The sequence below is a fragment of the Sus scrofa genome, chromosome X (assembly GCF_000003025.6).
Source record: "Sus scrofa isolate TJ Tabasco breed Duroc chromosome X, Sscrofa11.1, whole genome shotgun sequence".
Lineage (NCBI taxonomy): Eukaryota > Metazoa > Chordata > Mammalia > Artiodactyla > Suidae > Sus > Sus scrofa.
The window spans coordinates 107,100,516-107,115,467 of NC_010461.5; the positions used below are offsets into that span (position 1 = coordinate 107,100,516).

At 38.8% G+C, this 14,952-nt stretch overlaps 1 protein-coding gene and 1 long non-coding RNA gene across 18 annotated transcripts in view; one reads left to right on the forward strand and one right to left on the reverse strand.

Moving 5' to 3' along the window:
- LOC102163484 overlaps positions 1–10,356 on the forward strand; it is a 42,979-nt gene extending 32,623 nt beyond the window's left edge. For both annotated transcript variants that reach the window (XR_002340682.1, XR_299673.3), the window contains one exon: positions 9,163–10,356. This is a non-coding gene — a long non-coding RNA (uncharacterized LOC102163484). The remainder of the gene's footprint in view (positions 1–9,162) is intronic.
- Positions 1–14,952, reverse strand: part of ENOX2 (ecto-NOX disulfide-thiol exchanger 2) — a 284,143-nt gene that overhangs the window by 16,138 nt on the left and 253,053 nt on the right. The gene's annotated exons all lie outside the window — the stretch shown is intronic.

A 14,952-nucleotide genomic window follows, 5' to 3' on the forward strand; every position in this document is an offset into this window, starting at 1 on the left:
ATAAAATGGAGGGCCAACTGTCTTGAACTGATGACTGTCCACATAATTTTGTTGACAGTTGTTTTTTTGAAAAACATAGCCTTAACTGGTCCTATAGAGGAAAGGTAAATGTAAAAATACAAGACTTCCAGTTTCTGGTTCAGCATGTAAGAAGCTTAGACTTCACCACTCCATCCTACCAAGTAAAACACTAAACTGAAAAAAACCAGCATTTGAGGAGTTCCCGTCGTGGCGCAGTGGTTAACGAATCCGACTGGGAACCATGAGGTTGCGGGTTCGGTCCCTGCCCTTGCTCAGTGGGTTAACGATCCGGTGTTGCCGTGAGCTGGGGTGTAGGTTGCAGACGCGGCTCGGATCCCGCGTTGCTGTGGCTCTGGCGTAGGCCGGTGGCTACAGCTCCGATTGGACCCCTAGCCTGGGAACCTCCATATGCCGCGGGAGCAGCCCTAGAAATGGCAAAAAGACAAAAAACAAACAAACAAACAAAAAAAATCAGCATTCTTCTTAGATATAAAAGAGACATGAAGTAACAGGGAAAACTTCTGCTCCCCAAATTGGAGAGGCAAATGGGTAAATATAGAGAATCACAACTTATCAGACCAGAAACGCATGAACAGATATCTCCACAGGAGACGTGCCAAGGTCGGAAAACTGAAACTGTACTTGGCAATTTGCTGGAGGCTCAGTGTGGACAAATATGAGTTAAAAACTACAGGGGACCCGTCATAGCTAGGTACCTACACTTTTGTGAGTTTTATCTCCAGGAGCTCCACCAGGCCCTCAGAGTGAATACTGGAGAAAAATTCGTTTGTGCCTCTGGCAGCAGAGGGGGAAAAGAAATTCTTCTGAAATATGCCAGATCGTCATGTTCTTCTTAAAAAGGCATGCCCTCAGAAGAAATTATTTTACCAGAGCCCCACCTACTGGTGTAGTATCAGATTCTAACCAACCCAGGGAACCAAGCAGCTTTAGCCCCCTCTAGCCATTCTGTCCACATAAGGGGGGGAGAAAAAACCGAGAAACACTGGTGAAGTTCACAGTTCAGAAGTATAGGATCACTAAAAGATGGAGACCTAATCATAGGACTATAAAATGGTTGCCCTCCCTCCACATCTTAGCACCATTCCACAAAAGTCTTATTTATCAGAGTTCTTTTCATCTAGTACATCATGTCCAGATTTCAACAACAACAACAAAATGACAAGGCTTTTACTTGTTATTACAAGTAAAAAAAATTACAATGACTATTACAACAAAAAAACTACAATTACTTTTTTTGTAAAAAGTAAAAAACTTAGTTTGAAGAGACCGAACAAGGATCAGAACAAGAGTCAGATATGGTGGAAATGTTGGAATTATCAGACTGAGAATTTAAAACTATAATTAATATGCTAAGTGCTTTAATAGAAAAATTAGACAACATAGAAGGACAGATGGATAATGTATGCAGAGAGATGGGAATTCTAAGAATCAAATAGAAATGCTAGAGATCGAAAACACTACCAGAAATGAAAAATCCCCTTGATGGACTTGTTAGTAGATTGGGCATGGCTAGGGAGAGAATATCTGAGCTTGAGGATATGACAATAGAAACTTCTTAGGCTGAAAAGCAAAAAGAAAAAAAATTACCACCCCCCCCCAGAACAGAATATGCAAGAATTGTGAGACAACTATAAGAGATGTAATGTATACCTGATATCAGGAGAATAAGAAACACAAGCAATATATGAAATAATAGTGACTGAGAATATGTCTAAATTAATGTTAGACACCCAACCACAGATCTAGGAAGCTCAGAGAACATCAAGCAGGACAAATGCCAAAAAAAACTATACTTAGGCATATAAGATTCAAATTTCAGAAAATCAAAGAGAAAGAAACAATCTTGAAAGAAGCCCAGGGAGGAGGGGGCACTTTGTCTATAGAGGAGCAAAGATAAGAATTACATCCTATTTCTCCTTAGCCAGGCAAGCAAAAATAGAATGGAGATAATACTCAAAGTGCTGAGAGAAAAAAAAAATCTACCAACTTAAAATTCTGAGCCTTGTGAAATTATCCTTCAAAAGTGAAGGAGAAATACTTTCTCAGATGAAGAAAAATTGAGGGAATTTCTTGCCAGTAGACCTGCCTTGCAAGAAATTTTAACAGAAGTTCCTAAGAGAGAAGAAAAATGACATACGTCAGAAACTTGGATCTATAATAATGAAAGGAAGAGCACCGAAGAAGGAATAAATAAAGGTAAAATAAACTTTTTTTTATTCTTAATTGATCTAACAGATTATAGTTTGTTCAAACTAATAGTGACAATGCATTCAATTATGTATGCTTGTGTGCATGTATGTGCTTATGTACAAGTGAAATTATGACATCCATGATACAAGGAATGGGAGAAAGAAATTGGGATTATGTAATCATAAGGTATTTGCACTACCACAAAGTGGTATAGTATTATTTGAAAGTGGACTTGGATTAGTTGTAAATGTAAATTGCAACTCTAGGGCAACCATTAAAAAAGTGAAAAAAGAAGTATACCTAATATGCTAAGAAAGGAGAGAAAATGGAATCGTATAAAATGCCCAATTAAAACCACAAAGGGCTGTCTAAGACAAAAAGAGGAACAAAGAACAAGGGCAGTAGATAGAAAACTGTAACAAACAGTGGATATTAATCCAACTACACCAATAACCATTTTAAGCATCAATGGTCTAAATATGTCAAAATTCAGAGATTGTCAGAGTGATAAAAAAAAAAACAAGACACAACTATAATGGTATCTATATGAAACACTTTAAAAATGCATGTAGATTAAAAGTAAAGGGATGGAGAGAGATACCCTATGTTAACACTAATCAAAAAAAGTAAAAGTAGCTCTATTAATTTCAGACAGAGCTAACTTTAGACCAAGGAAAGTTATTAGGGCTAAAGAGGGGCATTGCATAGTGATAAAGGGGTCAGTACTCCAAGAAGACACAACAAACTTAATGTGTATGAGCCTAACAACAGAGTGTCAAAATAAGTGAAACAAAATCTGATAGAACTGTAAGTGAAAACTAGATAAATCCACTCTTACAGAGACTTTACACCCCTCTATCAAAAGTGGAAAGATCCAGCAGGCAGAATATGATAAGGTTGAACTCAGCAGTGCCCTCCATTACCTGGATATAATTGACATGTATAGATTATTTCATCTAACACCAGCAGATTATACATTCTTCTCAAGCTCACATGCAACATTCACCAAGGTAGATCACATTCTGCACCATAAAACACATCGTAACACATGAAAAGAATAGAAATCATACTATATATGCTATTAGACCACAATGAAATTAAACTAGAAATCAGTAACAGAAAGATAGATGTAAAATTCCAAAATACTTGGAGATCAAACAGCACACCTCTAAAAAATGCATGAGTCAAAGAAGAAATCTCAAGAAAAACCAAACAATATTTAAACTAAATGAAAATAAAAACATAACATCTCAAAACTTGTGAGATGTGAAAGCCATGCTTGGAGGGAAACTTACAGCATTGGATATATATATTAGAAAAGAAGAAAGATCTAACATCAGTCATCTAAACTTCCACCTTAGGAAACTAGAAAAAGAGCAAATTGAAGTAAGCAGGAGAAAAGATATAATAAAAAATAGATCAGAAATCAATTAAATAAAAAACAGGAACACTATAGAAAAAAAATCTATGAAACCAAAAGTTGGTTCTTTAATAAGCTTCTAGCCAGGCTAACTGAGAAAAAAGAGAAGATACAAATTACTAATATCCAAAATGAAAGAGGCAATATCACTATAGATCCTATGGACATTAAAAGGATAGTAAAGGAATATTATGAACAACTCTATGTCCACTCATTTGATAACCTAGATGAAGTTGGCCAATTCCTTGAAACACAATCTGCTAAAACATACACAAGAAAAAGTAGACAATCTGAATAGGCCTCTATCTCTTAAAGAAACTGAATCAATAATTAATAGCTCTCTAAAACAGAAAGTACTAGGCCCACATAAGTTCACTGTTGAATTCTTCTAAGCATTTAAAGAAGAAATGATACAAATTTTCTACAGTCTCTTCCAGATTGTAGAAGCAGAGGGAATACTTCCTAATTCATTCTATGAATCAGCATTTGCCTAATACCAAAACTACACAAAGACATTACAAGAAAAATAAGTACACACTGCTATCTCTCAGGGACATAAATGCAAATATCCTCAACAAACTATTAGTGAATCAAATCCAAGAATGTATAAAAAGAAATACACCACAATCATGTGAAATTTATCTGGGGTATGCTTGGTTGGTTCAACATCTGAAAATCAATGTAATACATTACATTAATAAGTTAAAGAGGGAGTTCCCATTGTGGCGCAGTAGTTGACGAACCCGACTAGGAACCATGAGGTTGCGTGTTCGATCCCTGGCCTCGCTCAGTGGGTTAAGGAACCGGCATTGCCGTGAGCTGTGGTGTAGGTTGCAGAAGCAGCTCGGATCCTGCGTTGCTGTGGCTCTGGCGTAGGCAGGCAGCTACAGCTCCGATTAGACCCCTAAGCTGGGAATCTCCATATGCCATGGGTGTGGCCCTAGAAAAGACAAAAAAAAAAAAAAAAAAAAAAAAAAAAGGTTAAAATCACATGATAATAAAAAAAAAAAAAAAAAAAAAAAAAAAAAAGAGGAGTTCCCGTCGTGGCGCAGTGGTTAACGAATCCGACTAGGAACCATGAGGTTGCGGGTTCGGTCCCTGCGCTTGCTCAGTGGGTTAACGATCCGGCGTTGCCGTGAGCTGTGGTGTAGGTTGCAGATGCGGCTCGGATCCTACGTTGTGTGGCTCTGGCGTAGGCCAGTGGCTACAGCTCCAATTAGACCCCTAGCCTGGGAACCTCCATATGCCGCGGAGCGGCCCAAGAAATAGCAAAAAGACAAAAAAAAAAAAAAAAAAAAAAAAAAAAAAAAAAAAATAAAATCACATGATAATATCAATAGATTCAGAAAAGGCATTTGACAAAATCCAACGCTTATCCATGATAAAAAACTCTCAGTAAACTAGGAACAGAGAACTTCTTCAACTTGATAATGAACATCTGTAGAAAACCATCATACATGGAGGTTAGAAACTTGAACACTTCCAATTAAGAACAAGGCAAAGATATTCCCCTCTTACCACTGCTTTTTCAGCGTTGTACTGGAAGTCCTAGCTAATGCAATCAGATAAGAAAAGGAAATGAGGTATATACACTGGGAAGGAAGATATAAAATTGCCTTTGTTTGCAGAAGACATGATCATATATGCAGAAAATCTGAACTGACAGGAAAACTTCTGGAACTAATAAGTTATAGCAGGGTTGCAGGATGATATAAAAAACTTGATGTACAAAAAGTTAATGTACAGCCATGAGCCATGGTGTAGGTCACAGATGTGGCTCAGATCCTGTGTTGCTATGGCTGTGGTATAGGCTGGCAGCTGCAGCTCTGATTTGATCCCTAGTCTGGAAGCTTCCATATGCCACAAGTGTGACCCTAAAAAGCAAAACAAAAAAGTAAATATACAAAGTCAATTACTTTGTTGTATACCAGCAATGAACAAATGGAATTTGAAATTAAAAACAGATTACTGTTTACATTAGCACATCAAAAATTAAATACCTAGGTATAGATATAACAAAATATGTATAAGCTCTCTATGAGGAAAACCACAAAACTCTGATGAATGAAATCAAAGAACTAAATAAATGGAGAGATATTTTATGTTCATGGATAGGAAGACTTGATATTGTCAAGATATCAGTTGTTTCCAACTTGATCTGTGGCTTCATGCAATCCCAGTCAAAAACAAGCATTATTTTGTGGATATTGAAAAACTGACTCTAAGGTTTATAAAGAGAGGCAAAAGACCCAGAATGGCCAACTTAATATTGAAAGAGAAGAACAAATTTGGGGGACTGATGCTACCTGATTTCAAGATTTAACAGAAAGCTACAGTAACTAAGACAGTATGGTATTGGTGAAATAATAGACAAATAGATCAATGGAACAGATCAGAGAGCTCAGAAATAGACCCCTATAAATAAAGTCAACTGATCTTTGACAAAGGAGCAAAGACAATACAATGGAGCAAAAATAGACTCTTAAACAAATTTGCTGGACTAACTAGACATCAAAAAGATTAACTCAAAATGGATCATAGGCCTAAATGAAAAATGCAAAACTATAAAGCTCCTAGGAGATAACATGAGAAAAAATGTAGGTGACTTTGGGTATGGTGATGACTTTTTAGACATAACACCAAAGGCATGTTGTATGAAAGAAATAATTGATAACCTGGACTTAATTAAAATGGAAACTTCTCTGTGACAGACAATGTCAAGAAAATGTCTAGTCACTTATGATGGAGCATGATAATGGGAGAAAAAAGAATGTATACATGTATGTGTAACTGGGTCACCATGCTGTACAGTAGGAAAAAAATTGTATTGGGGAAATAACAATAAAAAAATTAAAAAAAGAGAAAATGTCAAGAAGGCAAGCCACAAACTGAGAGAAAATATTTGCAAAGAACACATCTGATAAAGGATGGTTACCCAAAATATACAAAGAACTCTTAAAACTCAACAATAAGAAAATGAACAACCCAGTTGGGCTGAAGACCTGAACAGACACCAAAGACATGCCAAAGGCAAGTAAGCATATGAAAAGAATTCAACATAATATGTCATTACAGAATTGCAAATTAAAACAAGAATGTGATATTATTAGAAACATATCAGAATTGCCAAAATCCCAAACAATGACAACACTAAGGGCTGGTGAGGATATGGTGCAAACAAAAACTCTCCTTCATTTCTGGTGAGAATGAAAAATGGTACAGTCACTTTGGAAGAAAGTTTGGCAGTTTCTTAGAAAATTAAACATAATTTTATGGTACAGTCCAGCAATCAAGCTCATTGGTATTTACCCAAAGGAGCTGAAAACTGTGTCCACACAAAAACCTGCACATGAATGTTTACGGCAGCTTTATTCATATTTGCCCAAACTCGGAAGCAACCACAATGTTCTATAGTAGGTGAATGGATATACCGTGGTGCAGCCAGAAAACGGATTAAGAAATGACGCTAAAGAGAAATGAGCTATCAAGCCACGAATGGCTATGCAGGAAAAGTAAATGCATATTACTAAGACAAAGAAGTCAATTTGAAAAGGCTGCATACTGTTTATTCCCAACTATATGCCATTCTGGAAAGGGAAAAGCTATGGAGACAGTAAAAAGATTAGTGGTTACCAGATATTTGGGGGAAGAGAAGGATGGATAGGTTCAACCGAGAGGAGTTTAAGGTCCATGAAATTATTCTGTGTGATACTCCAGTAGTGGATACATACATTTTATATATTTGTCCAAAACCATAGAATGGACACCAGAGTGAACTCTAGTGCAAACTATGGACTTCAGGTGATGATGATGTATTCAGCTATTGTAATAAATGTACCCCTGAGGTGTGGGGTGTGGATACTGGAGGAGGCTGTGTGGGTATATGAGGACAGGCAGTATTTGGGAACTCTGTACTCCCTGCTCAATTTTGTTATGAACCTAAAATTTACCTAAAAATTAAAGTTTATTAATTGAAAAGAAGGGGGAAACTTGTGTTAAATTTAATTATGATTATGACACATTTTTCAAGGTCAAAAAGCCACTTCAAAATATTTTTTTTTTTTGTCTTTTGTCTTTTTTGTTGTTGTGTTGTTGTTGTTGTTGCTATTTCTTGGGCCGCTCCCGCGGCATATGGAGGTTCCCAGGCTAGGGGTTGAATCGGAGCTGTAGCCACCGGCCTACGCCAGAGCCACAGCAACGCAGGATCCGAGCCGCATCTGCAACCTACACCACAGCTCACGGCAACGCCGGATCGTCAACCCACCAAGCAAGCGCAGGGACCGAACCCGCAACCTCATGGTTCCTAGTCGGATTCGTTAACCACTGCGCCACAACGGGAACTCCCCACTTCAAAATATTTAATAAGAGGGTTTTCATTCATTCAACAAGCATTTATTGGGTTCTTCCCATGTTCCATGCTTATAACTATGGTAAAAAATGAGATTCCACTAATCTCTATTGTTTACACTCCAGATTAATGGAAATACTTTTTTTTGATTCTTAGAAGAGTATAAGGTCCAGAAGAGATGCTTTCAAAATGGATCAAAATTACAAATCTGTATATTAGATGTAGAAGAATGTTAAAAGGCAAATTGACAGAGGTGTGAATTTTCTCAACTACCTATGGGAAGGGACTGAAAGATAGAAGAGAGTAAAAGAAAATAATGGAGATCAGGAGTTCCCGTCGTGGCGCAGTGGTTAACGAATCTGACTAGGAACCATGAGGTTGCGGGTTCGATCCCTGCCCTTGCTTAGTGGGTTAACGATCCGGCGTTGCCGTGAGCTGTGGTGCAGGTTGCAGATGCGGCTCGGATCCCGCGTTGCTGTGGCTCTGGCGTAGGCCGGCGGCTCCAGCTCCGATTCAACCCCTAGCCTGGGAACCTCCATATGCCGCGGGAGCGGCCCAAGAAATAGCAACAATAACAACAACAACAACAACAAAAAAAAAAAAAAAAAAGAAAAGAATGGAGATCAAATCTTTGGGATTATAGCTATAAATGGTGGAAGAGTAGTTTTCTAAGGGGATTACAAGACCAGTTTCACCTTCTACATAATGAATGGAAAGAGGTTGTGCTTTATACAGATAAAATACATAGAATAAAATCATATTCTAAGGGTGAAAATATTCCCTATTCCTAAAAGGAAGCTGCTTCTAGGGAGGTGCTGGGTTTAGTTCAACGCCGTGAACCTGAGGGTTCTCCTAAGGCACTTAGGTATTGGTGTAGACTGATGTGATCAGACTCTCTATTCAGAGAAGTGGGTGGCCATGTAATCGGCAGGGTTCTGGTGAGAACTATCTTCCCACCAGAGCCGTGTTGTGACATGTTCTCAAGGTCCACATTTGTTTTCTGTGAATGGCCGTGCAATTATCTTGATATGGCAATTTTAAACCTTGTATTTTAGTTTAAAAATTTACAAAAGACCTTTGGCATGATAAATTCACTTTATGTTTGGTATTATTACCGATTGCACTTCTTGCTATAATCACACAGATTTTTGTCTCTTTGAAGCGAAAGCTGTTACACAGAGACGTGGATTCATCGCACTCCAAATACGCATCTATACTTGCCATCTTTCCGAGCGGCTGGGTAACCTGTCATCAGACGGGCAGTCTTCCTAACAATCACAACACCAAAAGAAGAGGCTAAAAATGAAGATGACTGTATCCTGGGAACTGGATGGAAAAAGTATCTGCCAACCGGGGAAGAAATATTTTATTTGCTTTGCTGGGTCAGTACCAATGATAGCATGCAGTTGGGCTGAACAGCACAGAGGTTACTCTGCAAATCCAGTGACTGCTCCAGATGGACAGTTATTTATTTCTGCTTTGGTTTGCCTGTTTGTCCTCTGGCAAGCCACATAGCTCAATACAAACTAGTGATATTTCATCTTTTTCTTTTTGTTTCTTCTTGTACTGCAGGCCAGTAATTATGCTCATCTCCTACAGGTCATGTGGAGAAACATGGCAGAGAAAAGGGCATAGATCTAGGAGAAGGGTTAGAGGCATGTTCTCCAATTGAAACGTGAAAATATCCTCCCTCCGAGAAAATGAGGAGGAGAGACTGCTTCCTTCCTGGGGGAAAGGGCATGCTGATGAGTGGAGATAGATACACGCAGCCAAGTGGGAGCAGATAATAATCTCCTCAGTCTGGACCCGTCACTAAGCAAAAGAAAATGTAATCTCCTCTAATGCTACTCAGGGACCTCACTTACAAAATATATTTCCCACTCTTTAAAATGAGGGTTTTTGCCATTTTAATGAGGACATCAAGTCTTTACTTTCACAGACTTAATATTAATTGGGTCCATTTCTGAAGTGGGAATTTTTTGTACCATGCCACAACATTGAAGAGTTCAATATTACCTTTTAATAATGTGTTTGAGTAGGTGAATCTATCAGTTCTGATACTGAAGAGCGTAGAACGGTGAGTTTATTCATATCCTGCCATCATTAGGTCTCAGCTTCTTCTTTTTGGCTGTTCCTTATGTAGGTAAAATGTTTCTTTATGGGGATTGCTCCTCAGATCTGAAGGCTGCCAGTTCATCACGGCGACGTGAAAGCAGGAGGGCAGCTGTGAACTCCTTTTAGAGGAGCCACTCAGAGCAAAATCCTAGACATGGTTTTCTTTTCTCTCTCTTTCTTTCTTTCTTTCTTTCTTTCTTTCTTTCTTTCTTTCTTTCTCTCTTTCTTTCTTTCTCTGTCTCTCTCTCTCTGTCTCTCTCTCTCTCTCTCTCTCTCTCTCTCTCTCTCTCTCTCTCTCTCTCTCTCTGTCTCTCTTTGTTTTTTTGTCTTTTGTCTTTTTAGGGCCGCACCCTTGGCATATGGAGATTCCCAGGCTAGGGGTCTAATTGGAGCTGTAGCCACCAGCCTACGCCAGAGCCAGAGCAATGCCAGATCCAAGCCGCATCTGCGACCTACACCACAGCTCATGGCAACGCTGGATCCTCAACCCACTGAGTGAGGCCAGGGATCGAACCCACAACCTCATGGTTCCTAGTCAGATTTGTTAACCACTGCACTAAGACAGGAACTCCATTAGACATGTTTTTCTACAACAAAAGATCTAAAAGATCTTGTGCTACTTAAAAAATTACTGCCTAGGTTTCTTCAATGGTACAAGGAAAACATAAAAAAATTAATAGAAGTAAATTCAGGGAGTCAGCCACCTTTACAAAGCTGTGATACAAGAGGTGCTAAAAAATGTTACCAAATTTTAGAAGACAGATGCTAAAAATATTACCAAATTACAGAAGGAAAAATGTGCAACATTCCCCTCAAGGTTAAAAAGTTTGAGCTGGAGTGATTCACAAAGAGCAAAAAGCCCAAAGGAACAAAGAGTGGGAAGGAAAAGTAGGAGATAAGAGCATGGCGCATTGTGGGTGGTTGCAGGCCAGTTCAGGCAAAATCTCAAGTAAGTCCCCTGACCTTATTATGCCTTACTTTGCTTGCTTCTGCAGGTCGTTACTCCAGTCAGGCTTCTGCCAGCCTGGATACCTGGGATTTCCTTGTTTCTCCCCTGAGACCTCTACATTTCCCTCTCAAACACAGTATCTCCAACTGTCAGATAAGCCATGGCCCCTCATCACCCTGAGACTCTGCTCTCTTTCTTTGCTGAGACCTTAATCTCTTGGAGTGGCCAACTTCACCCAGTCCATTAATTGCTCGCTGGCTAAACATACCCTACCGCAAACTCCTCAGTACCCTTTATTCCTTCACTCTCCTGAAAACCTTTGGCCAGGTTTACCATGCTAAACTCTAACTCATGGTCTTTTGACTCAACTTTCTCTGCCAGTTATCCTAGGCTGCAGAGGATTTTATAGCACGTTGCAGAGCTGGGCAGTCCTGGTCAATACAGACACATGTTGGCCCTTGTTGGTAGATTTCTCCCTTCTGTACTACCCAGAGCATTTATTGCAGATCTGCTCCTCTCTCCTCATGGTGTCAGTTCCAAATCATTTACCTAATCAATGGATGACAAATAAATCTCTTGCTATATGGAGAAGCATGGGCTACATATATCTGTTTAGCTTCACCTTTCTTATCTCAGAGGAAGAGGGTTCTCTCCTCTCTAAAGTAAACTCCATCTGAATTAGGTCACTTCCCATTCCTCTTCTCTAGAATTTCACTTCCATTATTACCCATAAATACTCTTTCATGTGCAAGCATCTTTAACCTCACACTCTCCATGGCTTCCTTCCCTTGTATTGAACAAACACAACAACTTAACTTTAATTTTGTTACCAATTCTAGGCACCACCTATAATGCCCGTGTTTGTCCATTTTCTTTCAATGTTATATGTTCTGGCCCCTGTCTCTATCATTCTACTAAAATAGCTCTTGCTCAATACTGTTCTCCTTTACTCTTCTTTCTTGCTTTTTAGGGCCACACCTGCAGGATATGGAAATTCCCGGGCTAGGGGTTGAATCAGAGCTGCAGCTGCCAGCATACGCCACAGCCATGCCATTTACACAATGTGGGATCCGAGCCATGTCTGTGACCTATACCACAGCTCACAGCAATGCCAGATCCTTAACACAATGAGCAAGTCCAGGAACTGAACTCGCATCCTCGTGGATACTAGTCAGGTTTGTAACCCACTGAGCTGCAATGGGAGCTCCCTCTCCTTTATTCTTTATAATATCTGATGATGTTTTTTAGTCTCTGCTTCTATAAATTTTTCTTGTGGGTTGTATAATCCAATGCTTTTCTAGTTTTCTTCCAGCCCCTCACACTGCTCTTTTTCTTTTTCTTTTTTTTTAATTGTTATTTCCCCAGCACAATTTTTTTTCCTACTGTACAGCATGGGGACCCAGTTACACATACATGTATACTGCTCTTTTTCTAACTCTTCTGCAAACTCCTCTTCCTTACTGTGGGTAGCCCCCAGAGTTCTGTATTTAGCCTTTTGTTCTTCCTTCTCACTTGTCTTTTGCATTCATTTATTTATATTCTCCAGACCCCAGCCAACACCACTGTACTATTATCTTCTATTCCTTCTACTTTCTTCAACCCTAATTTATGTAAAAATCTTTTATATATATATATATATTTCCTAACTACCTATAGTCTGAAGTTGATCTCATTATATTCTGTAACCCAGTCCCATCTGTCAGTCCATTTCTGTTAGTTCTACTATTATGGGTCGAATTTGTTCTTCTAAAAAAGGTATGTTGCAGCCCTCAAATGTGGTCCTATTTGGAAATAAGGATCTTTACAGAGGTAATTAAGTTAAAAAGAGGTCATTAGGGTGGGTTTATAGACTTATACATAACTAGTGTCTGTATGGAAAAGCAAACTGTAGACACAGAGAGAGACATGCACACAGGGAGACTGGCATGTGAACGTGAAGACAGAGATTAGGGTGATGCATCTACAAGCCAAGGAATGTCAAAGATTGGCAGCAAATCACCAGAAGCTAGGAGACAGGCATGGAACAGATTCTCTCTGACAGCCATCAGAAGGAACCAACCCAACTGGAGCCTTGATCTCAGACTTCTAGCCTCCAAAACTGTGAGACAATATATTTCTGCTGGCTCAGCCACTCAGTTTGTGGTACTTGTTATAGCAGCCCTAGCCAACTAATATAATCACTAACCTTCCCTTCTTATTCTGAGTTATTTCCTTTCTTTATCAACTATAACCAACCTGGTACCAAAGACTTTAGTTTATTCCCCCCAAATGACTCCTAGAATCTGTAATCTTATGCTCTCTGTTGCCTCTTTTACCATTTTTTTCTCAGTTCCTGTTGCCTTCACTAATCCTAGCCTTCATCATTTTATACCCCAATTCCTATTACTGTCTCTAGCTTGTCTCTCTGAATCCAAACTTATCTATTAAAATATATAATTCACGTCACTTTTATCATACCAGTGTCATGGTTGAAAGACATGCTTATAGTGCTTGTTGACTAATTTATCCAACCCCAAAGTTGGGAATAAAGGGAGGTAAGAGGGGAGAAGAAAGGAGATTGGACTCATGGAAGAGAAAACTTTTGCTAGAACAATGAAGGAGAACTAGTCTAAGTCAATGTTTTCCAAATTTGCTCCCTGGACCACAAGTGTATAAATCATTTAGGATTCTTGATAAAATTCTGATTCCCAAACCCTATTACAGACTTACTGAATCAGACTCTGCAGCCCAGAAATATGAATTTTAAAAGGTAACCCAATGATTCTTATATAAATATACCATATCTGAAAACCACCAGTTTAAGAAGGCAGAAGATAAATGCTGAAAGGAAACAGCTGTTCTTATGTTTACTGGGTACATGTACTTTCCATTATGGCTAACAATAGAATGAAATAGTTTCACACTATCATGATTTGCTTTGATGCGATTCTCCCTCTTCAACACATTGCTTTGAGCACAGCAGTCCTTTCTTCCATGGCAAGAGTGTTTCCAGTACTGAATCACAAATATGGGCTAGCTAGTGTAGAGAATCTCACAGAATAGAAATTTCGTGGCACTCCAAGGAAAGGCAACAGACTGCTAGGCCAGCTTTGATTCTTACTTTCTCTGGGAAGAAAATTTAGCCAGAAATATGCTACAGGCTCTTGGAATTCAAGTTTGGTAGCATGGAGGGAGAGCAAAAAACCTTTGAGATCTAGTTGCTTAAGCTTTTAATTGGAACCATGTAGCTGCTTTAGATAAAAACTGAGGACCTGCTCACTAGCTCATACTGAGCAGGATTTCTGCAGTTGAGTACTACAGACATGAGATAACAAAATTAGATACGATCGAGAGGAAGAAAAATGCACCAAAGTCCTTGAATTAAAATGAATTGAAACCTTCTGGGAGAAAAGCTATTTGGTAAGCTCCATTAAGTCTATTGTAGATAGCTTTATTTGACAAAGCAGCATCCTGGCATGTGGAACAGGAAAGAAAATAGCTATAAGATGATCTGTCAGGGAGTTTCCAGTCTCTAAACGAATAAGATTCTGTGCAGTAGCCAATACAGCTTTTAACTCAAAAGAGATACAGAAGCAAAATGCAATTATATAACCCCAGTAAGTGCATTCAATCTGAATCTCCTATATACACCTCCAATAATTCCTCAAACTCAGCAATTTATCAAGTGGATACTCAAACTTATGGTTGTACTCATTTCAGGGTAACAGTAGATTAACACTGTATACAGTACTGCAGCCACTGAGGTGAAGACAATCCTACAAGGCAAAGATTAATCAGCTATAAAACATCCTGGCTAAACGCTTAAGTGATGTGAATAGCTTAATCATTACTAAAATTTTTGTTTATGTTGGCTGTAAGTTTATAGTATGTGTTTGCAGTGACTAGTTC